Raw genomic sequence first — 13,628 nt, forward strand, 5'->3', positions numbered from 1 at the left:
TCTTTTGAGAAGCTGTGTTCCTTTGATTTATTATAGATACCTTATAGACTTAAAGTAATATAATGAAACTTTAGAGCTTAATGACTTTTGAGGTCTCCTAGTCCAAATCTTATCTTTGAAAAATTTAAAAAGCGAGACTGGAAAGTTGAAATGACTTGCCCAAGACAACTTGACTAATTAGAGGTAGACAGCTGCCATTTGCTACATGGTTTAAATATAAATACTGAAATCAAAAGAAGACTGGAAAAACATTATAAAAAAAATGTCTAACTTGTTTGCTGATCATTTTAGTGGTTGAGGGGAGATGGAATAAAGCTAACACTTGGTAGTCGTGGTAGGGTCTGGGATTCAGATAAGACTTTTTTTGGTAACCATTAAAGCTCCATTTTAAATAAATGGAGATTTTTTGCCCTGTCAAAAACAAACAACAAACAACAGCAACAACAACAACAAACTCCAGCATAACTGGGAAGGTATTAGCATAGGATCCAGAATCTGCAAGCCTTTCTTTGTCCAGGTACTGTGTGAGATACTTTCATATGCATTGTTATAATTTACAATTTAAACAGTATTTCTAGTGTGGTAAATTAGTTATCTGTTCTTTTCCCTAGATTTTGTAGTTGTAGAAAGGGATCCAATGTTATTCAATTTCATTAGGTGTTATGAGACATAAAAATTGGTATATAATTGAAAAATGCAATACACATTTGGAAGAATATTGTAAGACTGCAAATTATTATTTATGCAAACACAGATATAACAAAACACATATGGGCTATAATGTTTAGATCAATATAAAGTCCATGGTTTATTTTTGGCACCATTCAGAAAGTATTTAGAAATTTGAGACTATATTTAATCATAAAGGAGGAAATAAAATAACTTATAATTTTACCTTTTTCTTTCATAATGAAATTTACTTCCTAGTAATATTTTGTTATATTTCATATAAGTCTTTTATCTATGTATGTATGAGAAGGAAGAACATGACTAGCTTGTTTACTGCCCTCTCTCTGGTGCCCAGAATAGTGCCCGGCTTATAGAAGGTACTCAAAAAATAGTTGTTGAGCAAATGAAAAAATGTTCTGCAAGATTGGATCATACTATATGTACATTTTTTGTATCTAAAAACTCATTTTATTGATTTTTTTAGGTTAATAGTCTTGGAGAACATTTTTAATCATTACATCGTGTGCCGTCATATGGATGTACCACAATTTGTTTTACCATTACATTAGTGACTTACAGCTTTTCACTATTATAGTACCAAAGTACATTTATAAGAATGTCTTGTTTATTATTAAAGTGGTAAAAATGTTAACATGGATGAAAAATAACTCCCATGATTGTACTATAATGATCTCACCAAACTTCATCACCTCCTTCAAGTTTCTGCTTAAATGTCTTCTTAGTGAGCTCTGCCTTGAGCATCCTATTTAAAATTGCAACCTACTAAACAATCCTGTTCTCTCTAATGCTGTTCTATTTGTTTCCAGAACCTTTTTCAATATTGAACATACTATATAATTTGTGTATCTTTTAAATGTATTGGCTTTCTTTCCAACTGGAATATAAGGTCTATGATGGCAGGTAATTTTTGACTGTTTTTGTTGCTCATATTCCTCAGTGTCTTGAACAATGCCTAGAACATTGTACATGTTCAACAATATTTATTGAATGGTTTAGTGAAACTTATAAAAATGGAACTTTTAAAAAATTCGACATTCTTCAGTTTCAATGGAATTGAAACTTTTTTTTTTTTTTTTGAGATAGAGTCTCACTGTGTTACCCAGGCTGGAGTGCAGTGGGACCGTGTTGGCTCACTGCAACCTCCATCTCCTGGGTTCAAGCAATTCTTCTGCCTCACCCTCCTGAGTAGCTGGGATTACAGGCACCCACTACCATACCCAGCTAATTTTTTAATATTTTTAGTAGAGATGGGGTTTCACCATGTTGGCCAGGCTGGTCTCGAACTCCTGACCTCTGGTGATCCACCTGCCTCGACCTCCCAAAGTGCTGGGATTATAGGCGTGAGCCACCGCGCCCAGCCAACTGTCTGTTTTTTTAAGTTAAGAATCCTTTTTCCTTCACATGGGCAACTCTTATCAACCAATTTTTGCACCGGCTAAAACTTCGGTTTTCTCCCTTTGAACATGTACACGTTATCCAATTAAATCAAATTATGGCACTTGATTGAATCTTAGGGCAATGTTGGATAAAGTCAAATGTCATGTAACAAATACCCCAAGCTTTTGCTTCTTCAAGTCAATCTGAACTCTGTCTTTAGGTAGATGGTTTTGGATGAGAAATGTCACCAGTATCACTCCTTATCCCTTTCCTCACCTGGAAGTCCTTCTGGTAAGAACCTTAAGGCATGAACTGGCAAACTCAGGTTAATCTGATTATTCATCTATACTTTGGGATGATTTTACCTTAGTCTTCCCTAACTAATATTGGTCATATTCTTAAAATTTCCTTAGGAAAGACATTTTACAAACTTCTACTTACTTTTTCACTGTGTATGGTTTATACTTTCCTTTAAAAATAATGTAGTACTCAGGAGGCTGAGGTGAGAGGATCACTTGAGTTTATTCGTTTGAGGTTGTAATAGTGCCACTGCACTCCAACTTGGTCAATAGAGTGAGACCCAGTTTCTTAAAATAAAATAAAATAAAATATTATAAAACAATAAAAATATTACCACTTTAAGTTATCTGTGGATATGTTAATAATATTTTAGATAATAGCAATTTATATAGCTACAGTAATCCCCTATATTTATATGGTATTTATAGTTTCAAAGCTTTTTAATAAGCATGATCCTGTTTAATTATAAAAATAACCCTATGAGACACACAGGACCTGGTTTATTATATTCATTTTGCAGATGAGGAACTGAAGCACAGAAAAGTTAAGAGACTTAGTCTAGATCGTAAATCTAGGAAGTGGTAGAGAGGCCAAGAAAAATCTGTTTTCTGAGTTCTACTAGTTCAGTAACGTCTTTTTTCTTTTAGTCACTTTAACCTTCTCTCATAATCATCTTTTGAATCATCATCTTTTTGTTGACCTTTCTTAAAAGAGTCTATGAAAATAAAAATAAATGATCAGAATTTAAAATTTTTAAAAAATATTATTTTACTTGGTCTACTAGTAATTCCAGTTCTCAAGGGTTTTCCTTTAGGTTTTTATGATTTTTTTTTTTCCCATAGCCTTTATCTTTTCCTTCATTCTGGCTATGAACATGGCCTTTTGTAGCAATTTGTGAAACCACTGGCTGCCATGTCTGCCTTTTGACCTTATAGAAGAAATACATAAAACAGGATATTAAAGAGTTTCATAAAGCAGAGAAAGGAAAAAAAAATCCAGGGTAAGTGGTACTTAGAGACATAGGCAGCTAGGCCTCAATAAGATCCATAGACAAAAAGTGGAGTTAAAGGACAGATTCTAGTTTTTTTCCTATAATGGAGTATATAGTTATGGGTGTCAGTTGTCCAACCTTTTAGCTAATAAATTGTGTCTGCTATATTAACTTTCTCCCAAGACTGTTCCTATCCTAGTAGACCCTTACTACTCTGCCCCACACCTGCTATGATGAATAGGGCTTGCTTATTCACATCCAGAGATATGAAATGGATAATTAGCTAAAAGGTCAGGGAATGGTTATGGTTTTAGATGGACTACTGCACTCAGCTACAGAAAAACAAGGTGGAATCTTAGTTATTGGAATGAGGGCAAAAGGTCAAGGTCAAACTAGCAATAAGGTATATAATTTTATTTTGAGTTCTAAGGGATTATGTTGGAGTTCTTCTTAGGTGAGTTTAAGGTGATCCTAGAGCAGTGGCTCTCTAACTTTTAAGGTATGTAAGAATCACTTGGGTGGTTAGGACTTGTCAAGTGGGGCCCAGGTGTGTATATTTTTTGCAAGCATCCCAGATTTTTCTGATGCAAGTGTTTATAGATTGCATTTACAGAAAATTGCCATGAAGCCTAGGATGACATTTATTGTAGGATAAGGGACCATGTCACTATAACTGTTGAGAGAGGAGGCATTTGGAATTTGAAAGTCAGACCTTTCTACTAAAAGAAAAATGCATGTCTTGTGCCCAGAGCTGAGTTTTGTTTATCTGCATATAAAAAGCAATAAACATGGGCTGGTATGCACTGGACCGGTGTGCTGTAAGCCTGTTAGATTTTTCTCTTCATGTATCTTGTATCTTGTATTTATGACCTGAATGCTTTTGTAATATCTAACAAAGATTTATACCGTTTAGTGTAAAAAAAGTAAGGCTGATTATTATTTTGGGCCTAATCTAAACTGTCCCTCATTTTTACTTTCCTTTTGATATCTACCTGATTAAATTCCCCCTGTTCCTTCTACCTTCATAAATTAAATAGCATGAGTTGGGCAGACTGCTGTAATGCTAAGGGTTAACCAGAAGAGAATTACAAATGAACTATCTAGAAAGTTGATTATTAATCCAGCTAGAGAAGAAATATGCTTTTACTTAGCAAGAATGAGTATCCGAAGAGCTGATAATATTGTTCAGGCAGTGGGGTGGAATGGCAGAGCTTGGTAAGTAAAAAAAACTTGGAATTAATCTTTTATGTCCACTTTTTAAAATGATTAGAATGTTGATATATTTAAACAATTAAGTCTAAAATGAATTTACAAGCTGCTGGAACAAATCTAAAAAGTTCTAAATCTGTTTGTTAATGAGATCCCTATACATGCTATTGGTAGACAGTAACTAAAAACTATTTACATAAGTAGATAAATATATTTAATTTTGAATATTTAGAAAAATACATGATTAGATTTGTGATTAAGAACAAGGAGATGGGCATGGAGAAGTGATTACTAAAACAATCTAAGTCCAAAACTCAAGGAATATAAACTGAAGAATCTTGAGTGACAAACTCTCTTGTTTTTTTTTCACAAGAGGAAGTTCTGGGTTCTTAGGTATTAAAATATAGTTTAATGTAAAATAGTCACGTAAAGATTCAGTGAGGTATTTTCCAGATGTCTAGTTAACAAAAATTGTTACAGGTTCTGATATTTTTGGGGTCCCAGTACTCATTTCATCATGATGATTAATAAGGACTTTTCTAAAGACAGCTTTTATGGTATTTGTGAATTACAAGGAAAGAGAAATGAGAGGATCTGTGCTATTTGTACAAAGAAAATTAAGTGAAAAGATATGATTTTAATAATGTTCTTCCACTAAAGACTGATCCTCCTGTTGTAGAAGAAATTTTGATGTCAATATTCAATTCTATAAGATTGAGGTTTTGCATGAATTACTTCATATTACAAAAATGAGCCTTTTAAACATAATATGGACCATACATTATTGAATATTATTGAAACTCTATGTAATCATAAGTCATTTCAATGTACTATTGTTGTACTTAGGAGAAGTTAGGAAATATATTAAACTTGCCTTACATTGCAATTCCACACAAACAAATGCACATTTTCTTCCTGTGTACTTCTTGAGTGGGAATAAAAAAAATTCAAATTAGCATTTTGTCATTTAATGCTTAAATGAGCACAGAAAAAATATCTTTTTCAAAAACTAAAAATTCAGTGTTGGAAATCTACATTATATGTGTGCATGTGTTGGTGTGTGTGTATTTGTGAAAATACATAGTATACATGCTTTCAAAATGCCAGAGCACTATTTAGTCCTATATACTTGACTTTTGTTAGTTCTAATGTTCTGGCCTATATTTAAGACTGGGAATAGTAGATTATCGTAAGTGAAATAATAAAAATAGTTAACATTTATTGAGCTCTTGTGTGCTAAATGCTGTGTTTTTAATCTCATTTAATCCTCATATTAACTCTGTGCTTGTTGGAAAGCTGTAAGGATTATAGTGTATGCTAAAACAAAAGATAAGCTAATTAAAGAACCCCTAACATCTGATGCTAAAAGTCTAGAGAATAAAGGCTCAGGAAACAAAATGAATAAGAGGGGAGATCTCTAAATTCTATGTGCTTGAATTTCTCAAAATTGGAAGATTTGATATGAGCCTGAGAACAAAGAGGGAAGGGAAATGAATCAGTGAATTCTTAGCATTCATTAATTCTTCAAACAATTTTTATTATGAAAATTTCAGTCATATGAAAATGTTTAAAGAATGGTATAAATACCTGTGTTTATAAGAAATAAAACATTACCAATATAGTTGAAGCCTTTTCTAGTTTTACATCTCCCTGTCTTCATGCTAGTGGTAATGAGTCAGGCATTTGGTGTCTTTCATTCGCATGCTTCTTAAAAAAATTGTGCTTAAGTTCCATATTCCTTGTATGGTAGGGAAAACCCCACCTACCATTCTTTGGGATCCAAGAAATACTTTTTCTTGGCTTCCTATTATACTTTAATTAAACAAACAAAAAATATTCTTAACATAAAAGACCCTGGCCCCACAGAATCTGACCCCTGTATTGCCAGCCTCAGCTCTTGTCTTTCTCCCAAATCATTCTTTCTGATCCAGCTACTGTACTGGTCTAGTGTCAGTTTCTTGGACCCTCTAAATTCTTTTCTATACCAAGATATTCACATAATGCTGTGTTCTCACCTGGAAGGCACCACTTTCCACTCTTCATCAGAGTGATTCCTATCTATTCTTCAGATCCCTGTTTAAATGCCATTTACTCAGAGAAACCCTTCCTGCTCCTTCCAATGCAAATCTTGTCTCCCTGCAAAGACCTTGTTTCTCATCCTTTAATTTATTTTACAGCAAATATTGCAATTTGAGATTATATATCTGTGTGGTTTTTGTTTAGTGTCTGTCCTTCACTCAGGACTTGCCCATTTTGTTCTTGGATGTTTTACTTAGCATGTAGCACACACGGTCTTGCACATTACAAGCATTCAGTAAATATTTGTTGTTGTTATCAGGAAGAGGAATGCAGTGAATTAGAAAGAGTGAAAAAAGGGAGATTGAGAGAAAGCAAAGTACATAAAAATAGAGTCTGTTGGTTGGTTTGGATGTACTGTTTAGAGAAAATTATGCAACTTGATGCTAGCTAAGATTGGGGTGAGAGTGGTGGTAGAAATGTTTTCGTTTCTTAATATCTAGCCATAAAACATTTAACTGCTTTTCTTCATTGTTGTTTCTTTTTTTTCTGTGTAGCCTGTCACTTTGTGTCCTTGCTTTGGGGAATCTGTATTCCTGGACACAGGAACCGAACTTTCAAATTTTAAACTCATGGAACAGCCCCAGTGGCTATAATCTTATTGTGAAAATGCTATTATGGGCTGTAAAAATCTGGAAAAATTTAAGACACAGTTGAGAAAAAAAATACCTGGTATTTTTGCAGAGAAAAGCCATGAGACCACATGGAAGGGTTTTAAGGTAGATAACAATAACCAAAATATTCATAGTGTTGCCAGTTGCTAAAATATTGGTAGACACTTTTGTTTTTCTTTAGGAGAATATAAAAAGGTTATCAAAACATGAAAAGGAAAATGAAGTCAGTCTGAGAGGATGGCTGGGGTTTATGAAATGTCAGAATATACTTATATTATATTCTACGTAAATCTTTGCTGGCATTTGTAATTAAGTCCAAGGCTAAAAGATTATGCTGGAACCTTTTTTTGTTGGTGATGAGGGAAAAGGAGACAAAAAAGAGGATTTAATTAAAATGTTTTGGTTTTAAAAGGAGGGGATTTATAGAGTGTCTCACTTGAAGTCGTAGAAGGTGCCATTATTAATGACATTGCACCTTATGTTTTTATTACATATTATACTTTCAAGTGAACTTTTTCATATATTATCTTATACTTTTTTTTTTACTTATCTGAATTTTAAGAGCAGTAAATGACTATGGAATTATAATAGCGCCTTTTTCCATCTTCTTCAATGATATACATAGTAAAAATATACTTAAAAGTTTCAATCTCACAGTATTTGGAAAGATGAAAAGTCAGTAGATTCCTTTGAGGCCTTATAGTAACCCTGTGAGATGGTTAAAGTAGAGCTGTTATTATCTTTGTTTCACAGCTAGGAAAATTGGGACAAAAATCAGACAAGAGCCAGGACTGAAACCTTGTTTTTCCTTTTTAAATGCATAGGTGTAACTTTCTAGATAAGATGCATATTCACCTCATCCCTCCACTCCCCAAAAGATTTAGATGGGAAGTTATGTTCTTCTAAGGACCAGGATGAATTAGGTGGATGTCCTCCGTAAGTTTTCTAGATTTGGAAGTTTTATTTTTTCTACTTTCCTAAAGATGCAAAGTAGTTAACAGTTTCCAGCATATGGAACTGAGATGGTTAAAGGCATGTAATTAACAGAGACACATTACTAAGCCTAATTATAAGTTAAGGTTTATCGGATGAAGTTTAGTGGTTAATTCCTTGCCTGATATTTTAGGTTTCCAAAAATAAGAAGATTCAGTTGTGGGCTTAAAAGAATGAAATATCATAATTTTTAGTAAATGAGCTGTGGCTCAAATGAAGCCATGTGATAAGGCAGAAGATAGTAGCCTCTTGAGTAGACAACCAAGTCACATGAGCTGAAGATGGGTTGGTGCCCATTTAAAAGATATTTTAAAAGTGAAAGTAAAGAGCAATGTGTATGTCACTTATATATACATGTGCAGATAGGTAGAGGGATATTTTTTGAAAACAAATGCCAGGAAGTATTTTTAATGATTACCCAAGAAAGCTGTTGCTTCATTAAGGTAAAAGCCAAATCTTCTTGTTGTTGTTTTTTTTTTTTTTCAACTGAACAAATAGTCTAGTTGCAGAGAAATTCAGTTTCTAACACTTCCTGGGCTCAGGAAAAAGCCCAGGAAAGTGTTAGAAACTGTGGAGCGCTAGACTCAAGTTAGTAGTTGAAAGTCTCAAGGAATCAGAGTCACGGGCAAGCAGAAAAATAATTTTGTAGCAGTTATGGTTGATTAAAAATGGAATGGGCTTTTTGTTGAGATGATGATGGTCTTGTCATTAGAAAGAATTAAGGAGACAGATTAAAATGTTGAGTTATTCTAAATTAAAGTTTATGAGAAGATGTCCTCTGTGAGTCACTTGGCTAAGGCAGGGAAGTGAGTCAACTTAAGGGACAAACATATATTCCTCTATTATTTGAAGCCAATAATGAAGTTCATGAAGGCCAGATGTACTTTCTGGGTTGCTCAAGCATATGAATAATAAAAAAAGGTGTGTTTTTATCTGCAGACAGCCAATTGATATCTGGAATTACCCCAAGGAAGAACTTTAGACTTCACCATGTATCCCCAAACCTCATAAGAATTGGTGTGAGTGGAACTGTATTATAAAGGGAAACAAGAGAAATCATTTTGTTTCTCCATAGGGTCCAGATCTGGAAAATAAGAATTTTAATCTGCATTTGGAAGAACAGGCTTTAAAAGTAATAAAAATTTTATTTACTTATCTTTAAAAAGCTTCTGATCTTCTGACACATTAAAAAGATAATAGATCACATGTTTAAGCACTTTAGAGATTTTCTGTTATTTTAGTTTCTCTTACTGAGGTAATACTTTCATTTAAAACATTAAGAATATTTTAAATTTAGACAAGTAAGACACAAATACATTCTTATTGTAGAACAGTGCCTGGTATATAGTGGACTGTTGTTAAGCATTTGTTGAATTAATAATTATTGAAAAAAAGATGAGCAAAATTTTTCTTAATGTCTTTTCTCACCCTAAAGACTATTTCTTTTCCCAAGAGTAACTACTATTTTCAATTTTGTTTGTATCCTTTCCGACTTCTTGTATAATCACATACAAATGTATGCCATTATATAGAAATGTGCAGCTTTATTTCGTGTCAGGGTAGCAGTTTCCCCTTTTACACATATTGCTTTATAGTTTACATGCTTTTTTTCACTTAAAATGATGACTTGGAGCTCTTTGTCAGTTTATATAGCTTTATCTCTTTTCCTTCTACATAATATTTTGTACTATATATGTACCATTGTTGTATTGATAACCATCTGAGTTATTTCCAATTTTAATATTCTCAACTGAAATTTTAGGTATTTAAATATTGAGGATGGCAAAGCTGACATCTTTTAAAATATATAAAATCAGTATAGAAAATTTCTACTTGGTAGAGTTATGAAAATTAAATAGAACGATAAAGGCACCTAGCACTCAGTTAATCTTTAATAAACATTAGTCCTCTCCCTTCCTTTCATCTTCTCTTAAATCATTTGCATGAGGATAGGATTGAAAGAATAAGGAAATATGATCTTTCACATACTCATTTTCATCTTTACTTATATGTTATTTGTATTGCTCACTGAATGTTTAATTCCCAATCTGAAGGCTGTTGAAGGTATTGACTGACTTAGTGCCTCTTTCACCCGTTGTTCTTTAATGATTGGCTGAGGAGAACCATGTTTACTGATAATGAATTAATTCATTCACTGATGACTAAACATCAATTTGTGCCTACTATATGCCAGACACAAAGGGTATAAAATGAAAAAAGATATGATTCTCACAAGAATCTTGCAAATTTGTCACCAAGACAGACACATAAACTAATAAATATAGAATAATGTGACAAGAGCTTGGGTAAATCAGGGATGGGAACAACTAGATGAGCAGTCAGGGAATGTTTTCTTTTTTTATTATTATACTTTAAGTTCTGGGTTACATGTGCAGAATGTACAGTTTTGTTACACAGGTATATATGTGCCATGGTGGTTTGCTGCAACCGTCAACCCGTCACCTACATTAGGTATTTCTCATAATGTTATCCTTCCCCTAGCCCCCCACCCCCGACAGGCCCCAGTGTGTGATGTTCCCCTCCCTGTGTCTATGTGTTCTTATTGTTCAACTCCCACTTATGAGTGAGAACATGCAGTGTTTGGTTTTCTGATCTTGTGATAGTTTGCTGAGAATGATGGTTTCCTGCGTCATCCATGTCCCTGCAAAGGACATGAACTCATCCTTTGTTATGGCTGCATAGTATTCCATGGTGTATATGTGCCATATTTTCTTAATCCAGTCTATCATTGATGGACATTTGGGTTGGTTCCAAGTCTTTGCTATTGTGAATAGTGCCACAATAAGCATACGTGTGCGTGTGTCTTTATTGTAGAATGATTTATAATCCTTTGGGTATATGCCCAGTAAAGGGATTGCTGTGTCAAATGGTATTTCTGGTTCTAGATCCTTGAGGCATCACCACACTGTCATCCACAATGGTTGAACTAATTTACACTCCCACCAACAGTGTAAAAGCATTCCTGTTTTTTCACAACCTCTCCAGCATATGTTGTTTCCAGTCAGGGAAGGTTTTCATGGAGTAGGTGACAGTTGAGATCAAACATTAAAGGTTTATTAACATTTCATTGAACAGATCAAAGGAAAGGACATTGGAGGCAGAGGAATAGAATGTGTAAAGGCATGAAAGAGTGAAAAAGCATGGTATCATTTAATATGTCTTTAAGGCAATACAAGAAATCTTTATTATCAGAGAGTAATTGGTAGTGAGAAAGGGCCATTTCATCCACTGAAAATTGAGAAAGGATAAAAACTATAAACTCTGGGCAAAATACAACTATATGAAGGCACTGAAGAGCAACTTGAAACAGACTAAATCTTGAGAGGAGAATGAGCTTTGGAAGAATGGAGGGAAGGAAACTGGGTAAGTTTGTCATTTTGAAGCTTTCTAGTATGAGGTCAGGCTGCAGAAAAAAACAGCATTTTTTTCTGACCTGCAGAATCAAGGGAACAGACTTTGGGCAACCACAGTTGCTAAGAGGTGAGGAGATAATCCTGAGAAGGAAAAAGCCAAAGAAAGGGAACCCCAACTTGTATATTACAAATCTCTGACTGATCCCCAAGCCATCGATGTACAGAATTGGTCTCAAGTAGCCTAAGTGAGGTTAAAAGAGCTAAATAGCTAAATAGTTGTTGCTCACTGCAAGTAAGGCAAAATATGCAGTTTGAGTTTCAGCAAGTAAGCTTCTTAAACAGCAATACTATTTAGAATACTATAAATGAATCTAGAGTCTCCACAGCATAGTGATCACAATGTCTAAGATATAATCCAAAATTGGTCAACATATGAAGAACCAGGAAAATCTGGAAAAAAAAAAAAAAGACATCTCAGTAGAGAGAGATAAATTATTGAAAAGAGCCAAAGGGAACTTTAAAAAAAATGGTATCTGAAAGAAGAAAATCACTTGAGAGGATAATCAGCAGAATAGAGACGAGAGTGAAACTGAAGATAGATCAATAGAATTATACAATTTAAAGAACAGAGAGGCCAGGCATGGTGGCTCAAGCTTACAATGTCAGCACTTTGGGAGGCCTAGGCAGGAGGACTGCTTGAGACTAGAAGTTTGAGACCAACCTGGGCAATGTAGCAAGACTGTCTCTACAAAATAATAAAACTAGCTGAGGGTGGCGACACGAACCTATAGTCCTAGCTACTTGAGAGGCTGAGGTGGGAGGATCACTTGAGCCCAGGAGTTCAAGTCTGCAATGAACGAAGATGGTGCCACTGCACTCTTGCCTGGTTGTCAGAGTGAGACCCTGTCTCTAAAAAACAAAAACAAAAAGCCCCAAAACAACAGAGAAAAAAACTGGAAAAGAAAAGAAGATGAATATAGGATTAGGGATATATGACAATATTAAAAGGTCTAACATACATGAGTCCCAGAAAATAAAAGACAATGATATTGGGGCAGGGAAAAAATTGAAGAAATAATGCCACCAATTTCCCAAATTTGGTGAAAGATATAAATGTACAGTCATAAGAAGTTCAGCAAACTCCAAGCAAGATAAATGCAAAGAAAAGTACATCTAGGCACCTCATAGTCAAATTGCTGGAAACAAGAAAAATGTACAGGCAAAAATTGTTTTTCTTTTGTAAAGACCAAGAAAAAAAAAACAACACAACTTACCAATATCAGGAATGAAAGAGGAATTATCACTATACATCTTACAGTTATTAAACTGACAATAAGAAAGTATTATGAATATCTTTATGCCAAAAAGTTATACAACTTAGATGAAACAGACAAATTTCTTAAAAAAAAAACCTTACTAACTGACACAAGATGAAACAGAAAACTTAAATAGCTGTTTCTGAAAGAAATTGAATTTGTTCATTAAAAAAATAAAAATTTCTGTGAAGGAAACTCCAGGCCCAAATGATTTCACTTGTGGATTCTATCAAACATTTGAGAAATAACATCACTCTTATATAAACTCTTTCAAAAAATATATGAGAAGGGAACGATTTCTACCTAATTTTATGAGGCCAGCATTACCCTAACACCAAACCTGAAAAAAAATTATTAAAAAGGAAAATTATAGACCAATGTCCTTAATGGTCGTAGATGCAAAAGTCTCGCTTTGTTGCCCAGGCTGGAGTGCAGTGGCCGGATCTCAGCTCACTGCAAGCTCCGCCTCCCAGGTTCACGCCATTCTTCTTCCTCAGCCTCCCAAGTAGCTGGGACTGCAGGCGCCCGCCACCTCACCCGGCTAGTTTTTTGTATTTTTTTTTTAGTAGAGACGGGGTTTCACCGTGTTAGCCAGGATGGTCTCGATCTCCTGACCTCGTGATCCACCCGTCTCGGCCTCCCAAAGTGCTGGGATTACAGGCTTGAGCCACCGCGCCCGGCCGATGCA

The 13,628-nt window shown here is 34.4% G+C and overlaps 1 protein-coding gene across 7 annotated transcripts in view; it reads left to right on the forward strand.

Annotated features, from left to right (window-relative positions):
• Positions 1-13,628, forward strand: part of SOX6 (SRY-box transcription factor 6) — a 655,459-nt gene that overhangs the window by 218,787 nt on the left and 423,044 nt on the right. Inside the window, exon 1 of one of the 7 annotated variants that reach the window (XM_037997529.2) lies at positions 4,513-4,573. The exons of the other annotated variants lie outside the window; for them this stretch is intronic. The gene's annotated coding sequence lies outside the window, so the exon portion shown is untranslated. Of the gene's footprint in view, positions 1-4,512; positions 4,574-13,628 lie in introns of those variants that run through there. 7 annotated transcript variants of the gene reach the window in all.

Source organism: Chlorocebus sabaeus, chromosome 1, assembly GCF_047675955.1.
Source record: "Chlorocebus sabaeus isolate Y175 chromosome 1, mChlSab1.0.hap1, whole genome shotgun sequence".
Lineage (NCBI taxonomy): Eukaryota > Metazoa > Chordata > Mammalia > Primates > Cercopithecidae > Chlorocebus > Chlorocebus sabaeus.